This window comes from Neofelis nebulosa, chromosome 13 (genome assembly GCF_028018385.1).
Source record: "Neofelis nebulosa isolate mNeoNeb1 chromosome 13, mNeoNeb1.pri, whole genome shotgun sequence".
Taxonomy (NCBI): domain Eukaryota; kingdom Metazoa; phylum Chordata; class Mammalia; order Carnivora; family Felidae; genus Neofelis; species Neofelis nebulosa.
This window is the reverse complement of record NC_080794.1, coordinates 26,948,291-26,970,394: the sequence shown is the minus strand read 5'-3', so window position 1 is coordinate 26,970,394 and position 22,104 is coordinate 26,948,291.

Here is a 22,104-nt window from a genome sequence, read left to right as displayed (position 1 = left end):
AACTCACGGACCGTGAGATCATGACCTGAGCCGAAGTCGGCCGCTTAACCGACTGAGCCACCCAGGCGCCCCCAAACTACATGTTTTAAATCATTTGGTGTAGTCTCTGTCTGTTTAGTTAGGCCTCCAACTGGCCACACATTTATTTTAGGAATTTGTTTTTAGGAATTCCTGCATTAGAATTTAATTTTATAATTATGGGAATTATTTATCTTCTTTCTCTACCATATACTTTCTCTTCCCCCTTTAATAATTTTTAAGTTTATGGTTTAAATTTTTCATTGGTTTTCGCATTATAGGCCATTCGGGGTATATATTTATAAATATATTTCCAACCCCGTTTATCAGATAAATGATAGCATACTATACACATTTTCCCTATCTTGCTTTTTTTTTACTTAAGATATTCTTGCGATTTCTTCAGAGCTGCAGGGAACTCCATTATGTGAATGTACCATAATTTTATTCAGTTTGCTACTTCTTGATGAATATTTGGATTGTTCCCAGTTTTTTTGCTGTTATAGTCCTGCCATGCATTGCCTTGTCTTCTTATGGTCTTTTTGTTTTGTTTTGTTTTGTTTTTTTAACCAATGTATGTCTTTTCATGTTTTTCTTAGTGTACCCTTGATGATTACAGCTTTGTAAAAAAGCTTGAAGTCCAGGATTGTGATTCCTCCTGTTTTAGTTTTCTTTTTCAAGATTGCTTTGGCTATTCGGGGTCTTTTCTGGTTCCATACAAATTTTAGGGTTGTTTGTTCTAGCTCTGTGAAGAATGCTGGTGATAGGGCCTAGCGTATCCTTGAAATAAATATCTAAAGGCAGGTTGATGGGTCAAAGGGCAAATGAATATGTAATTTTGTGAAATGTTGCCAAATTCCTTTTCATAGAGGCTGCTGTATTTTGCATTTTCATCAACATATGAGAATGACGATTTTCACCTATAGAATATGACATCAAACATATATTTTTTTTTACCAGTATAATGAGTAAAAACATGACATGTCTACATGGTTTTAATTTCATTTTTCTTATGAAGACTATTGTGGTTTTTTTTTTTTTACATGATTAAGAGCCATCTTCACTTATTTTTCTGTCAGCTGTTTAGCTCTGTAGTCCATTCCTCTATATCATCATTGGTTCTTTCTCTATTTTTTAGAAATTCTTTACATGTAACTGATATTTGTGTTAAAAATTGTAAATATTTTGTCATTTTACTTGTGATTTTTTTTTGCCATTTGGGTTTTTTTCTTTTTGTTTTAGTAATCAAATTTATCTTTTTGTTTCATTGCTTATAGTGTTTGGTCATAATTAGAAAAGTTTTCTCTTGGCTACAGAGGAAGTTACTTAGGTTTTCTTTTGCTGTTTATATGATTTCACATTTTTACATTTAAATTTCTGATCCATTTGGAATTTATCTTAGTGTATGGTATGAGCAATGGATCTAATTTTGTATTTTTTTAATCCAGTTATTAAAATGCCTCCCAAGTAAGAGTGTCTTTATGAAATATTACTTTTGCATTTGTAATTAGAAGTAATAATGGATTTTATTTTGCATTATTTATTTGCATTACTCATATGTCAATACTAACAATTTTTTTTTTTTTTTTGAGAAAAAGAGCAGGGGAGGGGCAGAGAGAGAGTGGGAGAGAGAATCTTAAGCAGACTCCATGCCTAGTACAGATCTTGATGCAGGACTCAGTCCCACAAACTGTGAAATCATGACCTGAGCTGATACCAAGAGTCAGACACTTAACCTACTGAGCCACTCAAAGTGTCCCACAATTCATGTTTTTGGTTTTGTTTTTAAATTTTTTAAGTTTATCCATCTATTTTTGAGGGGGATGCGCACAAGTGGGGAAGGGGCAGAGAGAGAGAGGGAGACACCGAATCCAAAGCAGGCTCCAGGCTCTGAACTGTCAGCACAGAGCCTGACGTAGGCTCGAACCCACTTTGGCTTGACCTGAGCCAAAGCTGACACTTAACCAACGATCCACCCAGATACCCCAGCAATTCATGTTTTGATATTAGCAACTTTATAATGTATTACACTAGTCATCCACTGCATGTTGTTTTGCAGAATTTTCCTGGTTTTGTTGTATGTTTGTTCTTTCAGATGAAATTCAGAATTGACTTGTCTAATTCCAAGAAAAAACCAAAATGACATTTTTATGTAGATTGTTTTAAATTAATAAGTTAACTTAGAACTGACATCTCTGTGATGTTGAATCTTCTACAAAGGCATGTTTTTTCATTTCTAGTTCAAGTTTGCTTTCATGACTTTCAAGTGTGTTTTGTATTATTTTCTCATTTAAGTTTAGTATGTTTTAAATTATGCAAAAACTTTAAGTCATAACATACCTCAAAAAACAGAAAAATTGAGGATTATTGCTGTAGTGACCTGCATTTTCACTGTACTGGAATTATTAATGTCATTGATACTCCCCATAGTAGATCTTTTATATCTGTATTTAGTTTCTTTACTTCAAGTCATTAAAAAACATTTTTTTTAAACGTTTATTTATTATTGAAAGAGAGAGAATGTGAGCAGGGGAGGGGCAGACACAGAGTCTGAAGTAGGCTCTAGGCTCTGAGCTGTCAGCCCAGAGCCCAACACGGGGCTCGAACTCACAAACTGCAAGATCATAACCTGTGCCAAAGTTGGACACTTAACCGACTGAGCCACCCAGGCACCCCATACTTCAAGTCATTTTTAATGCACCTGTCTTTAGGAAGCAGAAAACTCTACCCTTGGTCCAAAGAAGAAGAAAAACAAAAAGAAAAAACAAAGGCTGCCTGGGAAAGGCAGTGGGGATGGGAAAGAGCTGTACAGAAACCTAGGCTGTAGAAGTTCAATATTTATATAAACTCTTAATCCTGTAGTCTGTTTTTTCTCCAAAAGAATTTTGAAAAACTATTTGCCTCTGCACATTTTTTAGTTGACATCTAACATTTTTACCATAAATTTAAACCGTTGCAAATAATGTGATTTCCTGTTTATGATAAACAGTGTCACTTAAAAATGATACCATTACATCATTCTTTTAAATGTAGCCAATGAAATTGGAATAACAGCATTTTTAAGACCTCTGGTCATGCATTAAAGAAATACAAGCAAGATCTTTAGCAGCTCAATTTGACATTATATTTCTCCTTAAATGTGTATTTCCTTCCCCTTCCTGTAGAGAATTACATTGTATTGAAACATATTTTTGTGCCAATTTGTTGTCGTTGACCACTGTATCATACTTCTTGACAATAAAAATGCATATAGATTTAAAATAATTATTTAAAAATTTTCCATGACCATAAGGCTTTAAGTGCGAAGACATTTTTTACTGAATTGTTACCATTGTAATTATTAGCAGTATAAAATTTATCCAAATAGCTCAATGTATTAAAATATTTGAGAATCATTGCATTTTTTTTAAAAGTAAAATTTTATTGGAAATGCTATTTCTTAGATGGATGAGACTTATTTTAGTTCTTGTGTTTTAAAAAAAAATTTTTTTTAATGTTTATTTTGGAGACAGTGTGAGTGGGGGAGGGGCAGAGAGAAAGCAGGACAGAGGATTGGAAGTGGGCTCTGTGCTGGCAGTAGAGAGCCCGATGTAGGGTTCGAACTCAATGAATCATGAGATCATGACCTGAACTGAAGTCAGATGCCCAACTGACTGAGCCACCCAGGTGCCCCTAGCTCTTCTTATTTGAATAATAGATATTAGTAGGATAAAACAGGGTTCAGTAACCATTCCATTTCTACTGTTGTTTTTATAGCTCTAATCTTGAGAAACCTGGTTCACATGAATAATAAATGATAATAAAAAGAAGTTTTATTATAACAGGTCAGGGGCACCTGCGTGGTAGTCGGTTAGGTATCCAGCTCTTGGTTCCAGCACAGGTCATGATCTCACAGTTTAGGAGTTTGAGACCCATACTGGGCTTCTGCTGACAGTACGGAGCCTGCTTGGGATTTTTTCTCTGCCCCTCCTCTTTTCTCTCTGTCTCTCAAAATAAATAAATAAACTTAGAAAATACTTTATTATAACAGGTCATTCAGTTCTTTGATTGGCTTCCATGTCACATGCCAAACACATGTAGCAAATTATTACCAAAATTGCTTTTAAGGAGCAGCTGATAACTGGATTATACCCTTCTTTGGTTTTGTTCAAAGTAAAGCATCAGAAATCACTTCAATTGCCAAAGAATTTGTTAATCAGACAATAAGGTCATTTAGTTTCTCAAACTGACAGCAGTAAAATTTGAACTGTGCATATACTTGGCACCCCAGTGATTATTATACTCTGATAGCATGTGCCCTAGAAAGATGCAGTATGAAAGTGGTTTGCCTTTTTTTTTTTTTTTTTTTTTTTTAAATTTGGAGGGGAGAGACGTTTATAAGGAAGGAGGAGGAGGAGCAGATCAGCTTTAGGAAAAGTAGAAGTGTAAATTGAGAATCTGCAAATTGATATATAAAAGTATCCATGCTCCACTTTGTTATCCTGAACCTTGTGGAATACATATGGCCCCGGTGTGAAGAACCCCAATCCCACCCCCCATCCCCCAAATTCTAGGCAGCCCAGGACAGAACGGACAGTACCTGGGGCTCATCTAACAAAAAGAAACACAACAGCTGGAGGGCAGCAGAAGTGGTGCTACTATGCTCAGGATAACTTAACACATACAGGGGCAGCGCCTAGTGTAATGATATTGTCTTCACAAGATGTTTTCTGTGTGGTCAGTCAAAACAGAACAAAACAAAACAAAAATATTTGACATTAATAGACACCTCACCAAAGAAGATACACAGATGGCAAGTAAGCATGTGAAAAGATGCCCCACTTCGTATGTCATCAGGGAAATGCAAATTAAAACAATAATGCAAAGCAACAGCGAGATACCATTATATACCTATCGGAATGGTCAAAATCCAGAACACTGGCAACACCATGTGCTGATAAGGATGTGGAGCATGGTGGGGCGCCTGGGTGGCGCAGTCGGTTAAGCGTCCGACTTCAGCCAGGTCACGATCTCACGGTCCGTGAGTTTGAGCCCCGCGTCGAGATCTGGGCTGATGGCTCGGAGCCTGGAGCCTGTTTCCGATTCTGTGTCTCCCTCTCTCTCTGCCCCTCCCCCGTTCATGCTCTGTCTCTCTCTGTCCCAAAAATAAATAAAAAACGTTGAAAAAAAAATTTAAAAGGATGTGGAGCATGGGAACTTTCATATAGTGCTGGTGAGAGTGCAGATGGTCACAGCCACTTTGGAAGGCAGTTTGGTGGTTTCCTATAAGACCAATACTTAAACACATAATCCATCAGTTGTGCTCTGTGGTATTTACCTAAAGGAGTTGAAAACCTACACAAAAACCTGCACAAGGTTGCCCAAACTTGGAAGCAACCCAGATGTTCTTCAGTAGGTGAATAGATAAGTAAACTGTAGGACATCCAGACAGCAAAATATTATTCTGTGCTAAGAAGAAATGAACTTTCAAGCTGTCAAAAGGCATGGAGGAAGCCTAGATGCCTATCACTAAGTAAAATAAGCCAATCGGGAAAGGCTACATACTCTAGGTTTCCTACTATTTGGCATTAAGGAAGAGGTAAGACAATGGAGACAGTAAAAAGATCAGTGGCTGCCAGGAGTTGGGGGTGGGGAGCGGGTAACGGATGAAAAGGCAGAGCACAGAGGATTTTTAGGGCAGTGAAGACACACTGTATGATACTATAATGATGGATGCATGTCACCACGCAACTGTTCAAACCCACAGAATTGGTGGGAACTGAGAGGGAACCGCTAATGTAAACTATGAACTTTAGGTGATTATGATGTGTCAATGTAGGTTCATCAGTTATAACAAATGTTGGGAGATATTAAGAAGGTGGGAAATTATGCGTGTGTGTGGGGGGGGACAGGAAGCAATGGGAAATCTCTGTCCTTTCTTCAATTTGTTCTGACACTAAAGCTGAAACTGCTCAAAAAATTAAAATCTTTATTTATTTATTTATTTATTTTTTTTTTTTTTTTAATTTTTTTTTTTTCAACGTTTTTAATTTATTTTTGGGACAGAGAGAGACAGAGCATGAACGGGGGAGGGGCAGAGAGAGAGGGAGACACAGAATCGGAAACAGGCTCCAGGCTCCGAGCCATCAGCCCAGAGCCTGACGCGGGGCTCGAACTCACAGACCGCGAGATCGTGACCTGGCTGAAGTCGGACGCTTAACCGACTGCGCCACCCAGGCGCCCCTAAAATCTTTTTTTAAAATTAATTTATTTTTTAATTTACATCCAAGTTAGTTAGCATATAGTGCAACAATGATTTCAGGGGTAGATTCCTTAATGCCCCTTACCCATTTAGCCCATCCCCCCTCCCACAACCCCTCCAGTAACCCTCTGTTTGTTCTCCACATTTAAGAGTCTCTTATGTTTTGTCTCCCTCCCTGTTTTTATAATCTTTTTGCTTCCCTTTCCTTATGTTTATTTGTTTAGTATCTTAAGTTCTTAGAGTGAAGTAATCTTAAGAGTGAAGTAATATGATATTTGTCTTTGTCTGGCTGATTAATTTTGCTTAGCATAATGCCCTCCAGTTCCATGCATATAGTTGCAAATGGCACAAAAAAATTAAAGTCTTGTGGGGCGCCTGGGTGGCTCAGTCGGTTAAGTGTCTGACTTTGGCCTAGGTCATTATCTCGCAATTTGTGAGTTTGGGCCCTGCATCGGGCTCTGTGCTGACAGCTTGGAGCCTGGAGCCTGCTTTGGATTCTGTGTCTCCTCTCCATCTGTCCCTCCCCTGCTCATGCTCTGTCTCTCTATGTCTCTCAAAAATAAATAAGTGTTAAAAAAATTAAAAAAAAATAAAGTCTTGAAACAATACACTGATTTTGAATTCTGTTGAGTAATGTCTGTGTGGATCTTAAATAAAGAAGTTCCTATAACTTTGGTCAATCTGCTTGAAGACTACTTGAATTTAGCTAATGGTGAAGGATAGAAGGTTCATTGGCCTGTTTTTTAGAGCTGCCATCTATTCCTAATAAAGGATTGAGCTCTTTTCCTGGTGGAATGAGTTTGTGGTGCAGGTGTGTGAGTATAGGCCTGTGTATGTTTTAGCAGAAGATACTTCAGAACCACTGCCTTAAATTATTCATTCTTAAATATTTCAAAAATCTCAGCTGGGCTCTTGAGAGAAAGAAGATAGCAAATGAAAGTCTAGGGTTAGGGACTGGAATATGATACTATATTTGCTATTATGTTAGCAAAGCCGTCTAGATTAGACTTGCAAGAGACATCATCATTGACGTTGTATATTGAAAAGTCAGGGAGCCTGACCCACATTTTGGCCATGCAGAATGGTCATCTCACTTCACCTTAAAAAAATTACTATTTATACATATATATATATGTGTATATATATATATATGTGTGTGTGTGTGTGTGTGTGTGTATATATATATATATATATATATATATATATATATTTTTTTTTTTTTTTTTTTTTTTTTTTTTTTCCTTGAAGAGAGAGAGGGCGCATGCGGAGGAGGGACAGTGGGAGAGACAGAGAATCTTAAGCAGGCTCCATGCCCAGCCCGATGTGGGGCTCCATCTCATGACTGTGAGATCATGATGAGCCGAAATCAAGAGTCGGAGCTTAACCACCTGAGCCACCCAGGTGCCCTTCACTTCACCTTTTGAGAACATCTTTCACTACACCCCTATGTAGGGCAAAATGTTCCTTTAGAATTTTGCTGGTAATTTAAACAAAAAAGTGGCATGTTCCCTGTGTACATAAAGTTCTAAATACATTGGTCCTTTATTTATTTATTTTTTAATTTTATTTATTTTGAGAGATACAGAGATAGCATGAGTAGGGGAGAGGCAAAGGGGGAGAGGGAGAGAGAGCGAGAGAGTGAGAGAGCGAGGGAGAGAGAGAAAATCCCAAGCAGGCTCTGCACTGTCAGCGCAGAGCTCGACGTGAGGCTCAAACTCAGGAAACTGTGAGATCATGATTGGTCCTTTCATTTAAAGCTTCTAACTCTATAGAGTTCATACTGGTTTTATTTTCTCTATTTTACAGGTGGGGTAGCTGAAGCATGGTGTGATTGAGTAATTTGCCCAAAGTCACATGCTAATGAGTGATAGAGCAAGGACTCAACACAGACTGTTCAACTCTGAGTCTCTGCTCTTAACCATTGTATCATGCTGTTTTAAGGTATTTGAATAAGAGCTCCCAGAGCAAAGCTTCCAAATACGTGTGTCACAAAATGGTGAGTGGGGTTCATGTGTATTGAGACTCTCAGTCTCAGAGTTGGCAGGAACTCCAAGGCCAATTTGCCCAACTTGGTGAACAGCATTTCCTTCTTATTCAGAGTGCTAGTTTAAATACTGCTTGTTTATATGTCAAGAAGTAGAAAAGATTGGGAGGCTCTGTCCTAGAGTTTAGGAGAGTTGACTTTGATCTAAAGGGTCTGTGGGCAGATGCCACAAAATAACTACATACACACCAAAAAGAACTAAAAACACACAAATCAACCTGTTGAATGAAGTTGTCAATGTAGTTTGTTTGAATGGTGAAGCAAATTTGTGTGGATTTATTGAATCCAGGAATTATTAAAATACTTGCTTGTGGGCAGATTTAGGCTGGAAATCTCTATCAACAACCTTATGTTTTGACCCAGCCCAATATTTAAACAAGAATAGAATTTGTGTCCTTTTCATGGGTTGGAAATACTCTTACTCATGGTCCCTACTGCTACTATGTACCTAGAAGCTTCCTACTTTTACATGCCTGGTTTCCAAAGACATTTGGATATACAACTAGCTTTTGGTGAAATTACTCAAAGGAGGTGGTAGGTCATATATGGTTGGTAGGCTGCATTAATTGTCTTTTGGTTATTTTCACTAGGGGTTTGGTGGGGGTGGGGTGACAGCACTGGGTTTATCCAATAGGCAGAATAAAAACATGCTTCAGCACCAGCTGGTTAGCCCCCATATGACAACAACATCCTCATTCCTTCTTTGTCTGAAAAGTTATTTGGAAAAAATTTATTTCATGTATCATAAAAAGTATGAGAGTTGTCTTAGAAAACTATATTGCCTGTCATACAAGTCAGTTCTCAAAAAGTTGTATTATTTTCTGTAATTATTACTGGTACAATCAGAACTACTTTGGATTTCCTTATACTGATATCTTGGTGTTATTTTTAATTTGAATTGTATATTTTGAGAGGAGGAGTATTATAAATCTTGCACTGGAGAAAGTGTCTCCTTTGGGGATGTGGTTTCTAGAAAAGAATACTCAATCTATAAAATTACTCCATAATTCTGGTCTGTATAGTTACCTACCTTAATTATTATGATGAGTTGTGAATATTTAGTATATCACACTAACTCATTTTCCTTAAAAACATTTTTTTTAAAGATATGAAATTATGGTGCATATTATGATGATTACCTGTGAATCCACCAATCTGCTTTATGAAGTCTTATGTTATAGTTTAGTATTGTTTCAAATTTCATTAAAATGGTTTCATGCTCTACCTATAGTTCTGCACTTTTTTTTTGACTCAACATCATGGTTTTGAGATCTATTTATATATATGGCTATAGTTCATTTTTAACTGCTGTGATTTCATTATAAAATACAGTTTTATATAGGAATCCATTCTCTATTGATAAACACTATTTGTTTCCCTTTTTCTGCCTGTCACTTCAGAAGCTGACAGCATGGTGTAGGGGCTACAAGTAGGGATGCTGGAAGTTTCTTCTGGTTCTTGTCATATTAACATAATTAACAAACCGACTAACAGATGAAAGTAAGCCGTGCATGGATACATGAAGAGATGCTATCCTGAACAAAGGTACTGACTAATCCAATGTTGTAGAATGAGTTTCAAAAATGAAATAAAAAGTAAACAGGTGATTGTAATAGTACCTAACTCGTGAAGTTGTAATGAGGATTAAATGGGTTAATACTTGTAAACAAACAAATAAGCAAACAACAAACTTTGAATAGTGCCTTGCACACAGTAAGTACTACATAGATATTTGTCATAGAAAAATATACATTATATACAACAATAAAAGTTCTTGAAAAATCTCTCCTTGGGTACTTGAGATTGAGTTTTTTCTAGGATATGTAACTGAGAGTAAGTAGAATTGCTGAGACTAAGGGAATACAGTTCTTTTTTTTTTTTTTTAAAGCTCTTGAGGTTTTGTTTTTCTTTATTTCCCCAGTTTTATTGAGGTAGAGTTGACAAAAATTGTATGTATTTAAGGTGCACAATGTGATAGTTTGATGGTATGCATGTCTTCCAATGTTAGCAGATACTGCCAGATCGCTCTCCAAGGTATTGGTGCTAATTACGTTTACAGGCCCCATCACCCAAATGTGTACAAGAGATGACATTTTTCCAAATTCTTTCAGAATCCACATTGGGAGGTTTTTAAGTTTTTGTCAGTTTTTGATATGAAATGAATCTCACTGGGGTTTTAATTTGCCACATTTCCCTGATTTCAAATGAAGTTGAACTACTTTTGTATGTTTAATGGCCATTTAAGTTTGTTTTTTTATAAGTTGCCAAATTAAATTCTTGACTCATTTTTTTTTTTCCTGTAAGCTTTGTGTTTTTCTCATTGACTTCTTGACCATCTATATAATCAGGAATGGCATCCTTTCTGTTTGACCTGCCCATAAGCATTTTCAGTCTGTGGTATTTAGGTAAATATTTTTTATAGTGTCTTTGGATGAGTAGAATTTTAACATTTAATATGGTTGATTTAATTTTTTCTTTATGTTTTATGCTTACTTTAAAATCTAGCTTAGGAAATCCTTTCTTTAAAAAATTTTTTTTCAAATTTTTATTTATTTTCAAGAGAGAGAGAGAGACAGCATGAGGGGGGAGGGGTAGAGAGAGAGAGGGAAACACAGAATCCGAAGCAGGCTCCAGGCTCTGAGCTGTCAGCACAGAGCCTGATGCGAAGCTGGAAATCATGAACTGTGAGATCATGACCTGAGCCAAAGTTGGATGCTTAACCAACTGAACCACCCAGGCACCCCAGGAAATCCTTTCTTAATTGAAGGTCACAAATATATTCTTTTATTCCTTCTAAAGGTATTAAAGTTTTTCTTTTGACATTTTAGTCTTTAATCCACCAGGAATTGTTTTATTTATGGAGCAGAGTTAGGATTCAATTATATATATATTTCTGTCAGGTATACATGTTTGTCCTTGTTTATTTTACTTCTGCTTTGGTCACATATCAAGTTCTGTGTGTGGGTATTTGGATCTGCTTCCGGGCTTTATGTCTGCTTCCTAGCACCTTTTTAATATTAAATACTATGACTTTTTATAAATCCTCTTGAGACCCAGGGCAAACCTTCCCTTAAAATTATCTTAGCTGTTCCTGTTCCTCTCTAGAATTTGATATCAGCTTGTCAGTTTTCATGAAAATTTTATTTTCATTTTGATGGGAATTATTTTGAATTTATAGACTAATTTTGGGGAAAAGTAACAATGTGATTAGGTTTGCCCACCCCTGAGAAAATTTTTACTTAGGTCATTTTTTTGTTTTGGCTGTATTTATATTATCATTTTCTTTGTTCTGACTTTTACTTTTTTTTCAGTTTATTATTTATTTTGAGAGAGAGAGCATGCACCCAAGAGAGGCAGAGAGAGAGAGAGAGAGAGAGAGATCCAAGAAGCTCTGTGCTATGAGTACAGAGCCTGACACAGGGCTTGATCTCATGACCAGGATATCCTGACCTGAGCCCAAATCAAGAGCTGGATGCTTAACTGACTGTGCCACCCTGGCTCCCCTTTTCTGTCTTTTACAATTTCTGTTTATATATTACTTTCCATGTTTGTATGTTTGGAGCAGCCGTGGTTAATTGGTGGGTTTATGTTTTCACTTGGAGGCCTCTCCTTTCTTTGCATTTTCTACCTCACAGATCTCTGTAGCTGTCAGAGTTCTAGCCCTCACCTCTCTGTTAGGGGAACTTGAGTCTCTCTTCATAGCTTCTGCAGTCCTGCTCTAGGCCATCATTCTAGGCACGCCTTTGTTCCCATTTTCTATTACAAATAACATTGCCCATTCTAAAATGTATTGCCAGCACTTTTTAGATTCGCTGAAGTTTTGCCAGGCTTCTCTTCATTGGGGTGGGTCATTTTTATATAATAAACTTGTAGTAGATGTTTAGCAAATGCTAATAACTTAAGATTGTACTTTAAAAGCTCTTAGACTAACGTTGGTACAGTTACAAGGTCTTTTATCAAGGGAAATGAAAGCAATTGAACATCAAATGTTGCTTGTCCTGTCTTTACATTGGTTTTAGAAAGGGTGTTTGGCTATAATGTATCACAGACATATTAGACTTTCAGACCCATCTCAAAAATACAATACACTTAAGGCTATGATTTGTGTGTCCACCCCTCAAGATGATAGGACATTTTTTTGTCCTCTTTTTAAGGCACCTGTGGCCTATCTATGTGGATGGAGTAGCTGCATTTCTCCATAAGGACTCTGAGCAATCTTGACAAGAAAAATCTAAATGATTTAAAACATACTTTCAGTCTGGAACATTAGTAAACATTTTCTAATACTTGAAGGAGGGGCACGAGAGGCCATATCATGTCTTTTAACATCTGGAACCTTTTGTTCTGATGATGCTGTGTCCAGGAGAATGCCAGTACAGTAATGAGGAGGAGTATTAACCGACATTAAGGTTTTCACATTTGTCAAGCCACTTCCTCTACCTTTCCAAGAGAGGATTGTTAGTTCTCTCTTTACTTAGTGTGTTAATACTTTTCTTGCTACACCCAGGACTGCAGATTTGTTTTAACCCCACATATTGAGTTGATGTATAGTTCTACTAGTCAGCATTGACTGAACACACAAAGTTCCTGATGACGCATAACTTAAAAATATTCCTAGAGAATTAGAGTATTTCCATGAATTTTAAAGAGTAAGTTTATATGAAGTAAGAATATCTTTTTTTTTTTTTTTTTTGAGATTCAGAATTACATAATGTGACTGCAGTGTGCAGGAAGGCCCGTGGATCTGCGAACTAACGTGCGATGTGTAATTCTGTCCTAGGCACTTTTATTATCTGAGCCTCAATAGGTTAATTTGGAAAATGGGGCTGCTGCTTATAGGAACTAAATGAATGAGTGCAAAGGAATTTAGAAGGCATAAGAAGAGAGGATTATGGTGGATTTTGCCCTTTATAAATTCAAAGCAGACTTTTCATAGCTTTCTGGCTTTTAAGGTGAAATTGGGAAAAGGCAAACTTGGTGTTTCTAAAATAAAAGATATTTCTGTGAAATATCTTCAGAGTGAAGTTCAGGAATATGTTTCCAGTTCGTCTTCCCTTCTGGAGATAAGGATAGGGCATCGCATACGTCAGATGATCAGATGGTGAGGGTTATAGTCTGTAATTAGCCCCCCTCTGATTAGCAAGTTTGATGCTGTTGGGTTGGCTCTTCTCATTCCTCTAACTCTGCCGGAAAGGACCGTGCTTGGTCAAAGTTAACAACTGTCCCAGATGTTGTTGGATACTTTCAGCATTTTTGAGCAGTTTCTGAAGGCCAAAAATCCTCATTTGTCACTTTTTCCAATGTTAATGATGACCTTCATAAGTAGATATTATGCTCACCATGTAACTGGTTTTAAAGAAAAAGGCCAGCACAGGAGTTGTTCACGGTAAACCAACATGTATTAAATGGCAGAATCAGGGTTAGATGAAGGATATCTAATATAGAGTTTTGTGTGCTTTCCACTGAAAGGCATTGGCCTTAATAATATGGTTTCTAGGATCGGGCCCCATGACCATGGCCTTGGGCAAGTTATTAACCTTTCTGAGTCTCTATTTTCTCATCAAGAACATGGAGAAGACAATCCTTTTCTTTAAGAGCAGTTTCTAGATCCCTGTCCTCTTCTTTCTTTCTTTCCCTCTATCTGCCCTCATCCTTACTGAGGTCTTAATATGTGCTGTGCTGCTGTGCTGCTGGTGTGCACCAGGTGACACATTCCTGAAGAAGACAGCCCTTTTCCCTGCCTTCGTGGAATTTACAGTTTACCGGCTATTCTTATACTGTGGAGGCACAGGTGCAGTAAGCGTGTAGGATATTATTGGAAGGCATAGAAGGGCACATGAGACTGCTGGGCTGGATGGGTGGGGAAGGCTTCCTGCACTGCTGAGATGGAGAGATGATTAGCATTCAGCCAGATGAAGAGGAGGGAGAAGAATGTTCTAGGAAGAGAAAACAGTATTTGCAAAAAGTAGGTGTGAGAGATCATGGTGTTTTCCAGAAACTGAAAGAAATTCTACCTGTGTCCACGTAGAAAGTGGTGGGAATGGTAGCAAAGGCACCTCATGAGAGGCCTTTCCAGTCACATAGAGGGTTTTGGTCTTGGTTCTGAGGAACCAAAGGAACTTAAGGACATTGCCAAATGATAAGATGTGTACTCTCTGTATTGTCTGAAAAATAGATATAAGGAGGTCAGGAATGGAGGCCAGTTTGGAGAAAAGAGATGATGGTGGGGGGGGGGGGGAGGGTTTCCAAACTAGAACAGAGGTAGTAGAAATAAGACGTAAATATCTTTAGCAGATACCCAGATTGTAGGATGGCAGCTGGGATACAGCAGTTACAGGAGAGGGAGAAGTTGAGCATATTGTCCAGATATGTGACTTGGACACCAGCTGAGTAAGTGGTGCCTTTCCCTTAGATAGAGAATGTCAGGAGAGTAGGAATAGTGTTGCTACTTACTCCCAGATAAAACATGTCCTGTGTGCCAGGCAATGTTGTAAATGCTTCCCATGTACTACACAGTTGAATTCTCACAGAGGCTCTTGGACACAAAGGCATGGAGAGACTAACAATCTGCCCTGGAATGCATGGCCACAAAATGGTGGAGCCAGAATTTAAACCAGGCACCTTGGGCCCAGCATCCACCCTGTTGTGTCTTATCAGTGAGGAACAGGAGTTCCGTTTTGGTCGTGCTGAGTTTGAGGCTCCATCAAGACGTCTACATAGAGAAACCCAGTGGTTTTGAGTTTAGGAAAAAAATTTAGGGGGTGCCTGGGTGGCTCAGATGGTTGAGTGTCTGACTTCGGCTCAGGTCATGATCTTATGATTTGTGAGTTTGAGCCCCACATCAGGCTTGCTGCTGTCAGACCAGAGCTCACTTTAGATCTTCTGTCGCACCCCCCCCCCCCCCCCCCGCCTGCCGCTCACTGCCCCTTCCACACGATCTCTATCAAAACTAAATAAAACGTTAAAAAAACAAAACACACTTTAGCTTGCACTCATGGATTTGGGCAATATATGCTGGTGCATGATAACTTAACTCTGAAAGGAAGGAGAGGTAGTGGCGTGAAAGAGGAAGGGAAGGTCTCTTGGGAGCACCAGTAATCTAGAGTCATTCCCAGAAGACTGAGAGTACGCAAGACTGCAGAGTTAGAAGAAAACCAGAAGAGAGTTACTCAGTGACAGACAGCTTCATGGGCTACCTGGCTTTAAAGGACTCCAGTGTCCCCCTCTCCCCTCCCTCAATGATCAGGAGTCACTTGGACCAGTGGGCATTTATTGCCTCCTTCCTGGCCCTGAGGGCACCCCCATCTACTCCTGTGGTGTGTGTCTAATACATATCACTGCATAATTTCATCTCTCAGGCCAAGTTCTTTGCCCTGAGGTTATTTTAGCATCCATACAGTGCATGGTGCTTACTCGGTTAATTGCCTTCCTTGGTCCTACCTTGAACACTCTCCTCACCAGCCATCTCTCCCATTCTCCTAAACCCTTTGCTCTATGAGCTCTGTTCTTGCTTTTCAGTTCAGCCTGTTTTCTGTGATCAGCCACCCAACAGCCCTCTAACTAAAACCCAATCTTAGGCTCCTCTTATTAACCCATTTCCATGGCCAAGTCCCAATGTTGGATTAGGCCTGTGCTTGGCCTGCCCCTTTATTTTCTCCTTCTAGGGCCTCAGAATGTTATGGGAGGAAAAATCACAGAACTGCATTGATTCAACTTCCAAAAAAAATCTTATATTTTTGAAACTTTGAAATCCTAATAATATCTTTAATTTTCTTAATATTCAATAATCTATAACAATAATTTATATAAATATTTCATAAAACAGATAAAGTGATAATTATTTGTAAGTAGCCTGATAGCATTATCCATGATAGCTTTTATAGATTTTATTTGGGAATGATATTGGATATATATTTAGTAAATAGGCATTTTATAAATTACCTATTTTAAAAATACATAGTTTTGCTTCCAAGGAAAAGAAATTCATATTTAGTGTTTAAGCTAGATAATAAGTCTTATGCTTTGCCTAAATATATACTCATATGCGTTGAGGTTTTAAGGCTATTCTTGACTTTTTTTAATCTTCTGACCCAGTGTCTTGAAATTTTGCCCACTAAATTGTTTCTTTAGTAGTCATTTGTTTTCATTTGTTTCCTCCATGTTAAAGCCAATAACCTGTCATCATGAGCTGTTTTCCTAAGCTGGTGATGTAATTCTCACAAAAACCTTATCAATTTATTTTCTTGTTGGATTCTGCAACCTTAATATTCTTTACCATACAATTTCTTCAGGATTTTTGAAATATTAAAACCTAACTCTTAGAGCTCTTTTTGTTGCCTTTGTGTTCATAGAGAGTAAGAAAATTATTCTAAACTGACATTGCCTTTTTCTCAGCCTGTGTCTTGCATCATTCATTCTCCATCAATGAGGACAAAACCACCAGCTCACAGCGGATTCATTTCCATTTCTTACCTAACGGTGTGGCAAAGTACTGTCCGTAAGTAGGGCAGTCCGAGTGGATTTGGACAGCAGGGATAGCATTTAGCCCCTGTGACAAAGGGCCAGTAGACGTCTAACAGAGTCTGGCTTTTGGAAGGAGTATTGTGCTTCATCATGTAAGGAAAAGTGAGTAGTGTTTGATGTCTTTTTTTTTTTTTTTTTTTTGGTAGCTGGGAAAGGATTAGTTTGGGATTCAGTCTCTAGGTGAGGTTGTGAGAAACAGTGTGGAATTTGAGAGTCTCTGGAGACCAAACTTAGTGCTTGGTTGCAAAGGCTGGGGCTTTTATCCTTCATAAATAATTTTCAATCCTCCATAACCATTTCCAAATCTAAGGCATTCGGTTATTCCAAATACACTTCTTTCTTTGAAAGCTGGAGTGGTAAGGCTGCAACTTTGTAAGCTGCTTATTTGAGTAGGAAAAGTAAGTGAAATATTTAAAATCCATTTTAAGAAATTATATCACCTCAGCCTCCAACCCAAGATTTTCTTTCTTTGATAAATTTTAAACATCTAAATGACACAATGTATAATAATGACTTTGAATAGTAACATGTACTGATTTCAAGTTGAAAAAAGTGATACATTGTAACCCCCATAAAACTACAAATATATTCAGACCCTCTTGTCTTCTCCTCTTACTTTCTCTTCCACTTGAATGCCTCCCTGCTGGTGTGTCTCATTATATTGGATCAGTTTTTTGAAAGAACAAATTAGTTAGAATGTTGCTGCTTCTTCCATCTGATTTGTTGAGCAGCATTGCTAATCTCTTTTCCCTGGACTAGAATTTTACCATTATAGGCAGGACACCTGGTCTCAGCCAGTCTCTGCACTGGGCATCCACTTCAGCCATGAGCAAGCATTACTAGTGACACCACTTAACCCTCTGATACTTTTGAATAAAGAAGGAATCACTGTGCTTTTGGTTGTTCATTATAATTAGGTCTCTTTAGTTCTTAAAAAATATATTTTTTAAATTGAGTATAGTTAACACACAACATTACCTTAGTTTCAGGTGTACAACATAGTGACTCAGCATCTCTGCATTATGCTGTGCTCACCACAGGTGTCTCTGCCATCTGGGTCCATACAATGATATTACAATATCATTGACTATATTCTCTATGCTGTGCCTTTGATTCCCAAGACTTACTCATTCCATAACTGGAAGGCTGTATCTTCCAATCCCCTTTACCCATTTTGCCCAACCCCCCATCTCCCTTCCTTTTGGCAACCAACCATGGGTTTGTTCTCTCTATTTATAGGTCTCATTCTGCTTTTTGTTTATTCTTTTACTCGTTTTAGATTCCACATATGAGTGAAATCATATGCGTTTGTCTTTCTTAGTATGACTTATTTCACTTAGCATAATACCCTCTAGGTTCATCCATGTCGTCACAAAATGCAAGATCTCATCCTTTTCTATGGCTGTGTCATTCCATGGTACATATATGCCACATCTTTTTGTATTTATCTATTGATGGACACTTAGGTTGCCTGCATAGTGTGACTATTTAGTTCTTAACACTTTGTACCTTCTCTAGTTTACTTTTTCATCATGACGCTGAAGGACTCATGATCATTAGTGATCCTTAATGATTCTGTAAGTGTATTGTAGCTGAGATTTAGAACTTATTGTTAGTATTTTACAATTAATGGATACTATTTTTATTATAGAAATGCAAAAATGGATTCTTGGGGCGCCTGGGTGGCTCAGTTGATTGAGTGTCCAACTCTTGATTTTGGCTCAGGTCATGATCCCAGGGTCATGGGATCAAGCCCCACTTTGGGCTCTGCACTGATCATGGAGCCTGCTTGAGATTCTCTCTCCCTTCCTCACACTCTTTCTCTCTCCCTCATAAAACAACAACAAAAACAACAAACAAACAAAAACAGAGATGGATTCTTTAACAAATGTAATGACTTGCTGCTATGTGTCATGAAAACAGGTTACTGAAAATGTGTATAATAGAAGTTAACATGATTCTATTAGCATATTCCATATAAAATTGTATTAGTAGTGATTTAAAGAAAATGTGGAATAAACTTATAAGTAAAAGTGATGATCTAGTAAGCATATGAACACATTATTTAATTTTATTATTAATTATTAATTATAATTATTAATAATTAATTTTATTAGTATTTCAATGTTAATATTGATTAAATGTTTCAAATTACAAGAATTGTTGTTAGTTTAGTAGACAATTTAATTTTTTTCATTTTATTTTTTTCATTTTTATTTATTTTTTTTTAATTTTTTTTAACGTTTTATTTATTTTTGAGACAGAGAGAGAGCATGAACGGGGGAGGGGCAGAGAGAGAGGGAGACACAGAATCGGAAGCAGGCTCCAGGCTCTGAGCCATCAGCCCAGAGCCCGACGCGGGGCTCGAATTCACGGACCGCGAGATCGTGACCTGAGCTGAAGTCGGACACTTAACCGACTGAGCCACCCAGGCGCCCCAATTTTTTTCATTTTAAATTGCAACATTGGGGCGCCTGAGTGGCTCAGTCGGTTAAGCATCCAACTTTTGATTTTGGCTCAGGTCATGATTTCATGGTTTGTGAGGTTAAGTCCTGCATCAGGCTCTGTGCTGACAGTGTAGAGCCTGTTGGGATTGTCTTTCTGTCCCTCTCTTTGTCCCTCCCCTGATCACAATCAATCTGTCTCTCTCTCTCTCAAAATGAATGAATGAATGAATAAACAAATAAATAAAATGGCAACATCAAGTATTTTGCTTCATTGTAGCATTTTCACTGATTTTATTGACTATTTCATGATGGTTTTATGTCAAAATGAAATAAGCCTTACCTTTTGAGGTAGTCGTGTTTTTATAATTTCCAGTGTACGGATGAGATAGAAAAAAGTGGAATATTCTTATTTTTGAGTTGAACTTATGTTTAGATATATAAATGGTGCAATTTAACTTTTAGATTACTATATGAAATGTAAATTCTGTTGTTATTTTTTCTTCCCAATTATCTCAGTATTTCAACTTCTTTGTTGGCTGTGTTCATAGCTAACAAAGGTGGTGGCCCCAGATGTGTGGAGGAATGTGATACCTAGCTGACCTTTGAATTTCCCTGTGATTTCTTACCATCTTTTAGGACTAAAGTTCTATTTGAGATCAGAGGAAAGAAAGCCATGGACCCTCTCTGGAGAAAAAACACAAAACACAAAATTTATTAGGACACAAAATATACTATAACACAACATTTAGAGGCACAAAGTTTATTATACATTTCAAGGCATTTTGTGAATTCCAGTTTAAGAAGCCATGTCCTGTACCTGGGTGCTATTTCTGTTTAATTTCAGAGATTAAGTACCCCAATTTAGTATGTTATTTTCACATTTCTACAGAACTATTCTGCACCCACCCAAAAAGTATTTATTATATCAGTTTTGCGCATGTTATAGAATTGAGGTATTGACAAGAAGCCAGTACTCTGGCCATTATGTCATAGGTTCATTTGATTTCAGCTTACCCATGCTACCAGAACCCAAATGTATCATTTATGCTTTTGTTCTTTTTTTTTTTAATCAGCTCATAATTTGATATATTACTACCTGATATCAGTTTGATTGTGAACATAAATTCGCACAGTATTTAGTTATGAGACATCCAGATGATTCAGCAAGTATTTATATTAATTTAAAAAATATTATAATTGGCATGGTGATATTAATCAAAACAGAAGTTACCTCTAAGGGGGAGTGGGAGATTACTTGGAAAGGGGCACACAGAAATTTCTGGGGTGATAGAAACTTCTTATGTTCTGATTTAGGTATTCTTTTTATGGGTGCATGCCTTTATCAGAACTCATCAAATTATACACTTTAATTCATTATATGTAAACTTTATCTTAATAAAGAAAACATTTAATAGGAATAGAGACAATAGTTAAACGTTTTTTTGCAAGAGTTTTATATGCTCAGAAGAGGTCAGTGGACTTTAGTTTGGGACCCACAATCAAGGAGGACCCTCCAGGCCACTGAACAACATTTATGACCACACAGGGTTTTGGCCCAAACCCATGTGCTGCTTCCTACTCAGGTGAACTGAACTTGACCACGCGTGAGCAGGGAAGAGTCTGTGCTTAGAGCAGAGACAGCCTAGGCAGTATGACTCATGTCACCAAGTCCTTTGTGCCATCTTGACTCCAACTCAGCCTTTTCCTTCTCTGATACTCCTCTGAGTATTCCTCCTTCCCCCTGGTAGCCACATGGGAGCAGAGGGGAGGGGAACCTGAACTGTCCACAGAAAAAGGGATTGAAGAGAGCGGCAATCAAGAAGATGAGAGTTTTTTAGTTGCTTTTTCCTCAATCTGTATTTTTACAGTGAACACTTGTGGGAGAGGTCAAAATTGAAGCCATTTTCTGAGGAGGGGTCAAAATTAAAGTTAGATCCTTGTTCTATGAGTTATTTCCTGTTGTAGTTTTTCAGGTTGTTGAGGATAAAGGATGGGATTCTACAGTCTTTTCTGAGTGCCTGTTTTTGCCTATTAAAGACTTTTTTTATTATTAAAAAATTTTTTTTAATGTTTATTTATTTTTGAGACAGAGAGAGACAGAGCATGAGCAGGGAAGGGGCAGAAAGAGAGGGAGACACAGAATGTGAAGCAGGCTTCAGTCTCTGAGCTGTCAGCAGAGAGCCTGACGTGGGGCTTGAACTCACGGACTGTGAGATCATGACCTGAGCCGAAGTCAGACGCTTAACCGACTGAACCACCCAGGCGCCCCTAAAGACTTTTTAAAAAAAATTTTTTTTTCAACGTTTTTTATTTATTTTGGGGACAGAGAGAGACAGAGCATGAACAGGGTAGGGGCAGAGAGAGAGGGAGACACAGTATCGGAAACAGGCTCCAGGCTCCGAGCCATCAGCCCAGAGCCTGACGTGGGGCTCGAACTCACGGACCGCGAGATCGTGACCTGGCTGAAGTCGGACGCTTAACCGACTGCGCCACCCAGGCGCCCCTAAAGACTTTTTTTTAAAGCAAAATATGCTTGCAGCGTAATTTTTAAAAAATTCAACAATTACTTTATCATCCTATGACATGAACTCTTTCAAGTTTTCCACGTTTTAGATAGGTGGTCATTGTCTGCAGGCGAAATGATTGTTACCGAATTTAAATGATAGAAATGGATATTAGTTGTCTGTTGTTGAGTAACAGATCACACCAGAATTTAGCAGCTTAAAACAGTATTTATTATCTCATATACATTCTCGGGGTTAGGAATCCAGGAGCACCATGGCGAGACGATTCTGGTCTCACGGTCTGTCATGAGGTCCTCTCAGGATGTC